We start from the raw sequence: 14021 nt of genomic DNA, 5'->3' as shown, positions 1-14021 counted from the left end.
GTGTCAGGAACTTATGGCAACAATACTCAGGGCAGTTATTAGTCAAATTGAGACAATACCCCATTCAAGTTCCAGACATTGTTATGAATGTGAACACACAAGGCAGTTTCATCCTTGACTTAACTGGATACAATACTGTCACTCAGACGGATTTTCCATCTCTGAAGATGCTGCTCCAGTTGCTTTCCAGGGTGGGGATACAACCCCACCTCCACTCTTCTATTTTTGGTACTGGGGATTGAACCCAGGGAAGCTTATCCACTGAGCAATATCCCCAGCCCTTTTTCTTTTTTATTTGAAGACAAGGGTTCACTAAGTTATTTAGGGCTCACTGAGTTGCTGAGGCTGGCTTTGAACTTGCAATCCCCTGCCTCAGCCTCGGGAATCACTGGTATCACTGTGCTGGGCTCCGACCTCCATTCTTTCCACCTGGCTCCGTCCACAGTGCTGGCTCCTGGCTGCTGGGAAGAGACTGCAGAAGCCTGGGGTCTCCAACTCTGGAGGCTGCTTCTCCCTCTTAGAAACCTCTTCCCTGAGCCAGGTGCTCAAACATGCATAGACCTCCCCTGCACTTCAGGCACCCATAGTGCTACAGGGTATGAAGGACACAGCTCCACTTCCTGGCGAAGCCCCTGTCCTCAGCCCTAGCAACACTGAGGATTTGAAGACCTCACAGATCTTCATTCCATTCCCTGAGACCACAACCCTTCCTGGACACCCTAGCAGCCTGCCCCAAGAGGCAGCCCCTGTGGGACGGCAGCCATCCCTTGCTCTCTGCAGGGCAGAGGTCACAAGGTCCACTGACCTTTGACATGGTGAGGCAGCCCTACAACCTACTCCGTATGTTTCAAGTCAACCCTGAGTCCTCACAATGAAGACTCTGGGCCAAGAGTGGTGACACTGTGCTGTTGAGGGAGAGGGACAAGAGGAAATTCATGCAGGCTCCATACTGACACGTTTTCCTGAATGATCTCCATCTGCAGGTATTTGATTGTGCAGACAGAGGGCTGACTGATCCCTGTTTCAGGGCCTCCACTGTGAATCACGTGCCACACATGCAGGTTGAGCTCCTCCCCAACTTTCCCCTTATTCAACAGGTTTTCCCAACCGAGAGGAGGGCAGGGCACTCACCCTGCTTCCTCAGTGGCCTGTGGTGATCCCAATGTTACTAGCCCCTCTCCACTGCCTGCTCTGCCAAGCTTGGAGCTCAGCATTGCCAACACCTCCACCTGATTGCCCATTCCCAGAAAGAAGCACTTGTGCATGCTGAAGGCGTGTCTGCCTCGGTAGCCTAGTGCTGAAACATCCTCTCGCCTCTCTCCTCTGTGCCCTGGAAACTCATAGCCTTGGGCTTCATTAACTAGGACACTTTGTTTGTGGCTTTAGCGGTGGGAGGCACTGGAGAGAGAGGGGGTGGGAAAGGAGCTGGAGTCCCAGGACTCTGTCCCTTGGCAGGGTGGCTCCACACAGGGTGGCCTTGCCCCTCCTTCCCTCCCTGCCTCCCCTACTTCCTTTGCTCTCTCTCCTCCTCCTCCTTCCCTGCCCTTGTCCCACAACCATTCAGGCCCAGATGCTTCCCAACCCTGCGGTTCCCCTGCACCCAGGCCCACCAGTGTGGAGTTGCTCTGTGAAAGTGTCCATGCCCTCACAAGTCACTGTCTTATCCCTGGATCTTGGCTCATGCACCCCAAGACCCTGAGTTGTCCTTGTTTTCTACTGTCAAAAGTTCAATTAACTATTGACTAATCATATTAATTGACTGAAGAACGGCACTATGACTGACCCATTGGAGGAGAAGCTGTCCTCAAGCCAATTTTCTGGCTCCATTTCACTGACCAAATAATAGGATGATTTCTACCATGCTCTAAATAGCTTCTGTCTTTTTTTTTTCTTTTTTTTGGTACCAGGGATTGAACTCAGGGGTATTAAACCACTGAGCCACATCTCCGGCCCTATTTTGTGTTTCACTGAGTTGCTTAGCACCTTGCTAAGTTGCTAAGGCTGGCTTTGGACTTGCAATCCTCCTGCCTCAGTTTCCAGAACTTCTGGGATTACAGGTGTGCACCACAGCATCCAGCTAGCTTCTGTCTTTAAGATGTAGGTTAAACCTCTCTGCTAGGTACAAGTTGAGTTATTCAGATACAACTTCAACACACTGAGTTCCAAATTCCCCTTGTGAAACCCAGGGGGAGCCTTGCTGAGTGGCAAGGCGTGAGCACTGGCTGCCATGCTAACGATTGGTTGACGACTGGTCCTGCTGCCCACTGGACTAAGGGGCCTTCTGAAGTAACCTGGGCGTGAACCATCATAGTGGACAGTAGCTCATGGCTCTTTCTTGGTGCCTGGCCTCCCTTCCTGCATCACTCCTGTAGGTGTCTTCCTGGTGCCAGCAGTGGACATGGCTGGGGGTGGATGTGCTCACCTCTGCAGCCACATGGTCAGCCCCTAGGCCTACCCAGTAAGGAAGCACTTTTCCTGCTTTTTGCTGGCCCTTCCATTTCCACAGTCTAAACAAGCAGGGTGTGTCTGGATAGGCTTAACATCAGAAATTTTCTCAGAATTGCTTTCTCTCTGAAGTGCACTCCTGTCCAGACGCAGCCTCTTAACTTTCCTGGCATGTCCACGGTGTCGAAGGCCACACAGCCTGTGAGCACTCTGCAGTATGCTCCACTGTGCAGCCACAGCTGACACACCCGTGACACTCACTAAGTCAGCTTTCTGTGCTGGAACAGCTCCATGTTAGCCTGAGGGTGACTATTTAAAAGAAGTGAAAAGCCAACATTACTTCTGATGCTTTCAAAGGTTCAATTGTTCAATTAAATATTACTAGAATTCCCCACCCCCACATGCCCCTTTTTTAAATGAAAGTGTGAAAAGGGCACTGGAAAGGGGTTACTGGTATTTGCATAATTTGGAAAAGTAGAAGACATAAAGTCTATACTAATTTTGGCTCTGCATGATTAAACATGAAATATTGATTATTGCTCTCCGTAACAGAATTTATGAAGCCAGCAGGCTGCAGTGTCTACACAAAGTGATTCTGATGCTTTGCCCTGGACCTCAGTGGCTGTAAATGACGCTGCTTGGTGACAGCTGGAGGAGGGCATTCTGATGCACAGCCTCAGAGCCACATTTCCCAGATTAGGCCAGCAATGACCCAGCTGCACAGCCCGACTTCAGGAAATTAAATTGGAGGGCGTCCAAACCTCTGTTGAAATAACCGTGTGCGTTACAATGCTTCTGTGGGCCTTGTTATAATGTAAATGTGCTTTACAATTTACTGCCATTTCCCTTCTCCCCTACTGTGAATTCAGGCATTAATAGTCATCTCATATATTTAAGGCAAAAAGGCGTCAAACTGAAAATGCAAGGTTCATGCTTTTTCCCTTTAGAAAGCAAGGACTGAATTCCATTCTTTCTTTTTGGCCGCCCCCCCTCTTTTTTTTTTTGCAAAAAGAGCATAGGTTTTGTTTATGTATTATGCATTAATGTTTTTTTTATGGCTGGCAGACCTGTAAATTTCACACAAGGAGGTTACCTAGCAGCTAAACACAAATTTCTTTGGGAGGAAAACAGGGGCTAATAGGACATCAACAGCGCGTTTAAAGGATCATTCTGGAAAGTTATAGGCACATGTGAGGCAGTATACTTGAGAGACTTGCCTGCTTCTAGCACCTCGAGGACATTCTGGATGTCTGATGCATGCAGAGGCTGTGACTGCTCTGGCAGTGACTACCACCACTGTATGAGGTGCCAGGTGAGCACTGGCCTTGCCATGCTGGGGCCTCACGGTCAGCCAACTTGCAAACTTAGGAACATAAGGTATGGCAACGGGAACTGCTGCAAGAGCAGGTTCTTTACTCCTGGGTGAACCAGGCTCTGTTCCAAGGTGGCAGGACACAAGGTCTCAACTCCACATGTGAGAGGGCAGAGCAGCCGAGCTCACCTGAGCAGATGCCAAGGAGGTAAGAGCCCAGTTCTGACTAAGTTATTGTCTGTGAGCCAGATGGTCTCAGACCTCAAATTCTCCTGGTGTAGATGACATAAGGGTGCTTCAGGAAAGAAGCACCTACAACCAGCCACCAGATGGCCCTTTGCCCTAATCTGCCTGAGCTCCTGCACACTACAATCCAAGCAGAGGATCCAGGACCACCTGACTGTGGCCAGCCCAAAGTAACGATGAGAAATACCCTTTGGGATTAAGGGTCCTCCTCTCCTTCCTTGAGGATAGAGCATTGTCTCAAGAACTCATCCCAAAGCTATGGCCACAGAGTGAATCCTTAGCTCATTTCAGTCTAACCCCTTCCGTAAAATCTAGGATACAAGAAATTATGACTATCAGTAATGATGTTAAGGGGATCGCTGTATTCAAAATTAGTCCACTTAACAGCAGGACAACCAGCTGAGATTGAAATGCTGGGCACAGGTATTTTTGCATCTTATATATTTCTGCATTCTGAAAAAGAAAGAAAAATCCCAAGACCATGCTTTGAACTGAGAACTCAAATACTAACAAGCACATGAACCTGCAAATGAACACTCTCAGAATGCAGACAGAACAGCAAACATGACAAGTAACTCCATCCAACTCCAGATTCTCTGGCCAAGGACAGCAATTGAGCGCAGGTAATCAGAACTCCATGCGACCCTCAGGGTGCTTGCACCTGACTGGAGTGTATTTCCTCCTGGTGTAGATCACCTGGATTCGATTTTTTGCTTAGTCCAGTTGGAACATGAATTTGCAATTCCTATGTATTCACCCAGCCGTGCTGAGGAAGCAGCCTAGGGGCATCCTGGGAAGGGCCTCCAGTGGGACCTGCAGCCTGGCTCTCCCTCCTCTCCCCTTCCCTGCCCTCTACTCTCCCTCAGGACTCTTACCTTCGGCTGCCTAATTGCCTTTCTTTAAGTACATTTCCAATAATTCAATTCTTCTGTATAAACCCTACTGCTAGCCTACATGAGAACGCTCTTCTGGATTAAGAATACTCCCGAGTGCCCACCCCTAGTTCTGCTCCTCTTGTCCTTCAGAACTCATCTCGGCCTGTGATCTGCTCTACTTCTGCATTTCCTCCTGCAGGTCATTTCTTTGAGCTACTGCCATCACTACTGACATCCATTGAATTTAGTAGGTGCCAGGCACGTTGCATAAATTACCTTCGAAAAAGTATGTTTCTAGCCCCATAAATGCAGCCAAAGATGCAGTTGATATTCCCACTTCATGGATGAGAAAACAGGCACCCAGAGTGAGGCAACTTGTCCACTGACTCACAGCAGGAACCGGGTGCGGACTGGAGTGGTCTCCACTTCTGCTCTCTGGGGCTGTGGGGGTCCCCCAACAGCTCCTGTGAGGCAGCCCTGTGGTGTCTGCAAAGTGCTCAGACTTGCCATTGACCTGGAAGTGTTACCTTGGCTGTGCGATCCTACACATCTGGTCAGCTCTCTCCAGGTCTGTTTTCTTGTTGGTAAGGTGATGATGTCAGAGCCCCATGCACTGCCATGAGGGGTAACCAGAATCATATTTTAAAGTGCCTAGGTGACCTTAGGTGCTGCCACCCTAGGGAAACTCCTTAGTGTCCTACTCAAGATAGCAGTGAGCTCTCTCCCTTGTCTTATCCCAGGGGTGCCTGGCTCTGCTCTCTCCTGGATGTGGGACCCTGGCAGTGGGGCCTCTCTGAGCCCCAGTTTCATCTTCTGTAAAACGTAGACACTAACTATACCAGACTCCAGGGTTGTAGTGAAATTAAAAATTCAGGCAATCAGTGCTGAGCCAGGCAGCAGGTGCTCACCAGTGCTATTTTCGTGGTTGTTTATGTTCATATTACATCTCTCCATCCTCTTCTACACCTGGCATGTACCTAGTCACCTGTGCCTGGCTCTCTCTGAAACCAGTGCTGAGGATCCTGTTTCCCAGCTGTCCCTGGAATGTGTCCTCTGCTTCCATGGTCCTTATAGGATTTGCTGCTACCAGAATGAGCAGCCCAACATGACAGCCTCATCAGAACATCACTGCATGGAACGCCCCCCTGACCTCACCTAGCAGAGCCCACTCCCCTGGGCCTGCGGGACCTCAGGAGAGGAGGTGAGACCTGCTCCATCTGTTCCTCCACCCCACTGCTCTTAACCCTCTTAGACATCAAAATCCCAAGCTAATAATGCCATGCTAGGAAAATGGAATAGACAGGCATGAGTTTAAATAAACAATGATAAAGAGAGTCTTTAAAAAGAACAATAAACATTGATGTGGCCATGTCCCTGTAGTATGCTGTTTTTAAGTCCTTTGGGTATAGACCGAGGAGAGGGATAGCTGGGTCAAATGGTGGTTCCATTCCCTGTTTTCCAAGTAATCTTCATATTGCTTTCCATATTGGCTGCACCAATTTGCAGTCCCACCATCAGTGTATGAGTGTGCCTTTTCCCCCACATCCTCACCAATACTTATTGTTGTTTGTATTCTTAATAGCTGCCATTCTGACTGAAGTGAGATGAAATCTTAGAGTAGTTTTGATTTGTATTTCTCTAATAGCTAGAGATGTTGAACATTTTTTCATAAATTTGTTATTGATTGTATATCACTTCTGAGAAGAGTCTGTTCAGTTCCTTGGCCCATTTATTGATTGGGTTATATGTTGTTTTTGTGTTAAGATTTTTGAGTTCTTTATATACCCTAGAGATTAGTGCTCTTTATAGCAGAACAATTCACAATAGCTAAACTGTGGAACCAACCTAGATTCCCATCAGTAGATGAATGGATAAAGAAAATGTGGTATTTATACACAATGGAATATTATTCAGCAATAAAAGAGAATGAAATCATGACATTTGCAGGTAAATGGATGGAGTTGGAGAAGATAATGCTAAGTGAAGTTAGCCAATTCCAAATAACCAAATGCTGAATGTTTTCTCTGATATAAGGAGGCTGATTTTTAGTGGGGTTGGGAAGGGAAGCATGTGAAGACTGGACAAACTCTAGATACAGTAAAGAGGAAGGAGAGGATGGGTGGGGGTGAGGGGTATAAAAAATATGGTGGAATGAGATGGACATCATTTCCCTGAGTACATGTATGAAGACATGAATATTATGAATATACTTTGCATATAATCAGAGATATGAAAAAATGTGCTCTACATGTGTAATATGTATTGTAATATATTCTGCTGCCATATAACAAATTAGAATAAAAAAAAATTTAAAAAAAGAGCAGAAGTAGTCACAGGGTGTAGCTTGTCATCCAGTAGCCTGGCAGCCCTCAGTTCCAGGGGCACTGGGAAAGCGCAGCTCCCCAGGGGCCCTCTCCATCCCCTGATGCCAAGACTCTCAACCAGTGCCAGTCTGGAGCCACCTTTAGAAAGAAGTTCTTAAGCAAGCTTAGCTTGATTTCCTAACTTGCAACAAACAAAAGACTTCCTACAAGTGAATTTATGGGGAAATAGGAGGTTGGGTGATCATAGACCAGATGTGGAGGATGAAACAGAGAAGCATCGAGTGCCGCAGGTGCTGCCACAAGCTGCACAGGGACCTCCTCCTGTGGCCCGAGTGTTGGAGCAGAATCTCATCCTCCCCTTCATCCTACGTGTTCAAACTCAAGCACCCTACCTCTGACGGACCAGGTGCGTCAGCCACCATAGCCCAAGCATGATTTTAAAATGGAGTGCAAAGTTTGTGTTAATTTTACAGCAAAAACAGAAGTCCCCAAATAAAGTTTAGGTTTATATATGTCTATCCCACTCCAGTGTAAATAAGCTCCCCAGAAAATACTGAAAAATATGCACACACACACCCCCACACATACCCAGCAATAACACACACACTCAGTATTTTTTGCCTTTGAGATTTCTGGAAGAAGAGTTTGATAAGCACTACCCTAGTTAGGCTGGAAAGTGAAAATCTATTTCAAAATTAAGATATGGTGAGCAGTGTGTGATAGTGCAATTTCTATCTACAGTGGACAAAGTTTAAAAATCGTTTGTGTAATGGTGACATTTTCTGTGAAGTGTCGCAGGCTGTTATTGCATTTCCTCGTGGTGCTCCCTGGGTGGTGCTCCCTTGTGGGAGGTGCATGTGCCCGAGGCCCTCGGTGTGCACGGTGTGAAGCAGGTGTCACTGTTGCACCCAGTTGCTCTCCAGGCCCAGCAGACCCTGAGCATTCCGAGCTCCGTGTATCACGGACACACCAAGAATTGTGAATTTTAATTTCCAGCATAATTATGGGCACGCAGTGACAACTCTGTTAAGAGGAATATTCAAGAACTATTACTTAAAAGAAGGAACAGCCACCTTGGTGGAATGGAGCCAGGACACAGAACTCAGGAAAGAATGAGAGAGGGAGCAGGAGTGCCTCGGGTTGCTCACTTTCCTCCAGCCACGCAATCAGAGCTCCACTCCTCACCTACCAAACACAGCATTCCGTGTTGACAGCTCCTAGGTGAGGTCCTCAGGGGGCAGCAGAGGCACACAGACACAGCCTCTCCTGTCCGGCTGCAGCCGGAAGAGCCCAACACAGCCAGAGGGCAAGAGCTCTGGGGAGTCCAGGACTATGGAAGGCTGCTGTTCACAGCTGGTGTAGACATTTTGAGGTTCCAGGTGGTGCAGATCCATCTGATAAGCCTGGCTCTTGTGTGCTGATGGGAGTGAAAGGTGTGGGTGGGGAAGGCCAGCCTGAGCTGGGGCAGCTGCTCCTTCCTGGTTGACCAGGGTGGTAGGTCAGCACGCAGAGAGCAAAGACGACCATGGAGCTGTCACCGAAGTTCAGCCATTGCATCGCAAGCTGTGGACTGGGGGCTTATTCAGTAAGATGACATCCATCAGAGCCAGAGACTGCAGGCAGACTTGAAGACAAAAGCAGCATACATCTGCTAACATCCACTGAGCCTCACACGGTGGGTGTCCAGAGACATCAAGGTAGATGGTGGAGAATAAGTCTTTCTTCCATAGCTCCATCCCTTCCAAACTGCATGCTAATCCTCTCGAGTAGACAGGCCACACAAGGGAAAGTGATACTGTGTTTATAGAGAGAGAACATTGCTTTTCAAAACCAACCAGAACTTCCCAGTGAGGTGACATGTGACACTCCCACTATCACACTATTATATTTGACCATGTTAGTGACTGCACCAAATTGCTCCATAACACAGAGACAAGCTACTTAGATAAGGGGTACTTTATTCTGAACCAAGATATGTTGGAATTGGTATTTCCCTTCAAACAGCTATAGCAAATGTGCAGAGAGAGTGTCCTGATCCCAAGGAGGACATGAAACCTCCGTTGAGATCTCTGCTGTCACAAGTCCCCCCACATCTTCTAGATATGTGATCTGCATATGCTCAAGATATTGACACAAGTGTCATCATAAAGCCAAGTGGGGATAGGCATGGGTGGGGTGAGAGATCTTCCAAAGCTGGAGATTGAGGAAGGAGAAAGGAATTGGGACAGGAAATTTTTAGAACAGAAGTTGGAAGGCAGCGCTGCCCATGTCCAGGAGCAGCACCACACCCAGTGCAGAGCCACCCTCTGACTCCCTCCCCAGCCTGGCGACCACCATTCTGTCTTCTCCCTGTTCATGTGGAATAGCTTTGCTGTTTCCGTTAGTGTGAAACCATCCTACTCGGTGGCTAAAAGTCAGCATCGCCTCCCAAGTCCTTGGACCCCTCACACCTGCTCCGAAGCACCCACATCTCACTTGTAAGGCTCTTCTGGAAAGGCGCTCCTTCTCTGGGGAAAAGCTCCCTCCACAGTCTCAGGGCAGAGCATTCTCCTTCGGAACATGGAAGACTGTCAAAGTCCTCTGAGGACAATTCCAGCCAGAATCACCAAGAACACATGCGCCCCAGGCTCCAGCCAGGTAGTCTGCTGTGGACCAGGACCTGGCCGTGGACAGCTTGGTGTCCATGATGTCACTCTTGGATCCAAGACATTGGGTCCAGCATTGTCTCAGGTGTAAAGTGAGCATTGCCTTAAGGAAGAGGGTCTTGGTGTTTTAACCCACCATCCTACAATGGAATAATAGAGATGTGTACTCTAGGTAAGAGGGTCTCAGAAATGTCAATATAAGTGGCTATAAACTTTAATAGACTTTAGAATTCAATTAGCTACCATCTCATGGTGGCTAAATAATTTATGGTAATTGCCAACTCATTAGACTATAATTCACCACAGCCAACCCCTGGATTTCCTGATACCTTTTTAAAACATGCATTCTCAAGATGATGACTGGCATTTTTCACGTTTATCGATACCAAAATTGTCTAATTGTAAGAATTTAGAATGCATCCCACTATCTGACCCAGTCTGGAGATTTTTCCTGCAAACCCTGAGCCACGCACGTGTCATCTCCTTAGGCCTCCAGCTCCTGCCTTGGAGGCAATCTACGGTGTGTGCCTAAATGCTCCCATTCACCCTGTTCCACAAACAAAAGCAAATGCAGCACACCTGCCCTGGACACGCACAGGGCACGCCTACGGCTCTCACCCAGGATCCCCAGGACATAAGGCAATTCCTCTAACCATTGGCGGGGGAGAACAGAGCTTGACCTACACACCAGAAGCCCCTTACGTGCTCCTGTCTGGTACAGTTCCTTCTTCCTCAGAACAGGCCAGCACAGGGTACAGAGTAAGGACTTCCTTACACTTCTCTGTGGAGCTTTCTCACCCAATTGTATGTCCTGAAATACTTGGCTTCATCTCCCCTGCTTCTAAAATTCATTATTTGGAAATAGTTATAAACACACAGAAAGTTCCAAGAACCACGGAGAATGGTCCCCACATGCTTCAAAAGCACAATTGCACACAGTAAGAACGCTCTTATTGTGAGCTCCTAATCTTTATGATTCCCTGAATTGTAGGGGTGAAGGAGCATCTTCTCCCATGCTGGCTCCTGATGCAAGGGCCTGGAAGACCCCTGGATTGTCCTTTTATATGTTCATAAGATGTCCTATGCCTGGGCTCCAACAGCTTCAGGATTGGGGCTGGTCCTTTGTTATTATTGCTGATGTTCCCCGCTGGTTAGTGGATAATCATGGAATATGTAATGGAATCTCCATAAAACCCTGAACAACAGGGTTGGGAGATCTGTGCAGGGAGAGCATTGTGCCTGGAGAGGGCACAGAAGTGGAAGTGTCCCCACACACACACCTTGTCCTGAGGTGCCTCCTACTTGGCTGCTCCTGTGTTGCGGCATTCATAATAAACCAACGGTAGAAAACGCAGTGTTTCCAGAGCTTTGTGGATGAATTTTCCCACACCAGGAGGGACTTTGGGGATCCTGATTCACAGCCAGTCGGGCAGGAGTGTAGGTGGCAGCCAGGACTCAGGATCCTGAAGAACTCTGCCAGACCCAGTGCTTAGCATGAGGAGCTTCAATGAAATATCTGGATGAAATCAATAATTACAGTATGGGGCATGCAGGACTCTTGACACCCCATGGCAGCTGGAGGTGGGGTCCAGAAGTGCCCCCAAGAGGGGTCATGTCTTCACTTGGTCCTAAGTGCCTGTTAGCGGTTGTATAGGAGCTTTCACTCCAGGTATTGAGCATTAACTCATGTCATCTTCACCACAGCCCCACAGGGCTAGATGACAAGACCCAGGCAGATCTGCCTAGGATCACAGGGGAGTAAGTGATGGGACGTGACCCAGGTACTCTGCTTCCCAAGTCCTTGCTTAAAGCCGCTATGCGACACTGACTCTTAACAGACATCCATGTGACCCGTGGATGAAGGGGGTGGTGCTGCTCGTCCAGAGAGAGCATGCAGAGGACCAGGAATCATCCAAGAATGTGGCACAGTGATGGGGGTATCTGCTGTCTAACTCATTGTGCTTTTTATTTTAAATTCGGGTGATGGGTTGTTCTTCCAGCAGCCGCTGTTCTGAATTCCAGTGACTTCTTCCCACAGTCCACAACTGTCCACCACTGTCCACTGCATGAACCTGCCTCCCTCACCCCTCCCTTGGTCTTCCTTTTCACTCCCCCTGGCTTGACACAGGCTTTGGTAGTTTTCAAATTCTACTCATAGCCTCTCTTCCGTCTAGACATGGATCGACACTGTCATTCCTTCCAAAACTGCCGAGCAAAGCAGCGGAAACTTGGCAGCCCACAAAGCGCTTGCCTTCTCAATGCTGGTCTGCAGGTCCAGCCGACGAAAGTGTGCCACTGGTGACCGTGAGCAGACACATGATCCCCTCACTGCAGCTGTTGCCCAAGGTCCACAACTCACAGAGGCAGGAGAAGTCAGCCACCATTCTTACCATGAAAGATCCTCAGTGTCCACGGAGTCAGAACTAAAAGTAAAGTTCCAGATTCTAAGTTTTGTTCTCTATAGATACAGCTTGCCCACCATCTAACTGCAACCAGTGGGAACACTTTTGAGAGTGAAAGAAAGTTCTATGGACCACAATGTGGGCATCCTAGGTAAACCAGGATGTGGTCCTCATTTGCTGTGAAAATTTTTCTCAAGATAATGTTCACATTGACCAGGATGATCTTAAGAGGCAGACTTAAATTTGGAGGTAGGTATGGACGACCTGCCTCTCCTCACTCCTATGTCCTGCTCCTCTCTATCTACAGAGGTGCGCCTCGCATTCTTAACCCCAGAGGGAACTGGTGCTAACTCCTCCCCCATGACAATAAGATGATTTTTAGAAATAAGTGTCTGATAATATTTTCTTGATTTGTTTTTCAACTTTCAAACAGTAACTTAAAAATAATTCCGTTAATTCTAAAGACATTCAAGTTCAAGTTCAGTAAAATATGTATGAAATGATATTTGCACAAAATGAAAACTAAAATAGCATACCTTGCAATCTACATTATATTCCATTAAATAAAATTAAATCTCAGTCACAAACAAAAACTCAAGGGGTTTATAGAGAGACAGAAGTGAAGCTACTTGTTGCTGTGTCTAGAAATCCCACACCTCATTACTTTGATAAGTCTGTTATTTGCACTCAGGAATATGAGCTCAATATAAGTAGGGGTCATGAGTACCACCCAAAGCAGCCTTCAACAGCTTTGGCCACAACACACGTCCTCTTGTGTTCTGGTCCGCTTTTTCACTGCTGTGACTGAAAAACCTGATGAGAGCAATTTTAGAGGAGAAAAAGGTTATCTGGGGCTCATGGTTTCAGAGGTTTCAGTCCATAGACAGCAAGCTCCATTCCTCGGGGCCTGAGATAAGGCAGAACATCATGGCAGAAGAGAGTGGCAGAAGAAAGTGGCTCAGGGCATTGCAGTCTCAAGAATCAGAGAGAGACTCCACACACCAGATACAAAGTATATATCCTAAAGGCACACCCCCAGTGCTCCCCTCCTCCAGCCACACCTTACCTGCCTACAGTTACCACTCAGTTAATCTCTGTCAGAAGATTAATTCACTAATGGGGTTAAGGGTCTCATAACCCAATTATTCCACCTCTAAACCTTGCATTGCCACACACATGAGCTTTGGGAGGTCACCTACTATTCAAAACCATAACATCTCAGAACAGGCACGTGTGGCTGAGGCTGTAGTGGGATGGCCCATGCTGGATCTCCATCAGCCTCTAGGAGAAAACAGAGCCTTAACGGTTAAGGAATAAAAGCCTGCTGATCTGTGATTTGCATATACAGTATCAACACTCAGCTATATTGCCGCAGAGGTTTAAAGCTTTCGTCAAGGAAGATCTTGCTGGGGAAAATATCACTTATCTGCTCAGGTCCATTCTTGTCTGGGCTCTGTTTAACCTAGGCCATGTGTCACCTCCAGCCACCAAACTGCTGCTTCCTCTTGACAGTGGCCTGGCTTTGCCTTAGCTTTCTCAGTCTACTTGGGATGCTTGTGTCTGTCCTTACAGTTAATTCATGCAATAACATGACATTTAAAATGCATTCAGGAAAGGCAGTGGAATGAATTGGACATAACTTTCCTGTGTTCATATTTGAATTCACAATCAGTGTAACTCCCCATCATGTACAACTACAACCACAACCTCTGTGGAAAGCAGTATGGAGATTTCTCAGAAAATTGAGAATGGAACTACCATTTGACTCAGCT

At 47.4% G+C, this 14021-nt stretch overlaps 1 protein-coding gene across 1 annotated transcript in view; it reads right to left on the bottom strand.

The window, feature by feature from the left end:
• Iqcj (IQ motif containing J) overlaps window positions 1-14021 on the bottom strand; it is a 123664-nt gene that overhangs the window by 14942 nt on the left and 94701 nt on the right. The window lies entirely within an intron of this gene.

This window comes from Marmota flaviventris, chromosome 8, assembly GCF_047511675.1.
Source record: "Marmota flaviventris isolate mMarFla1 chromosome 8, mMarFla1.hap1, whole genome shotgun sequence".
NCBI classification, from domain to species: Eukaryota; Metazoa; Chordata; class Mammalia; order Rodentia; family Sciuridae; genus Marmota; species Marmota flaviventris.
The sequence above is the reverse complement of the archived record's forward strand: the minus strand, read 5'-3'. Positions and strand labels throughout refer to the sequence as shown.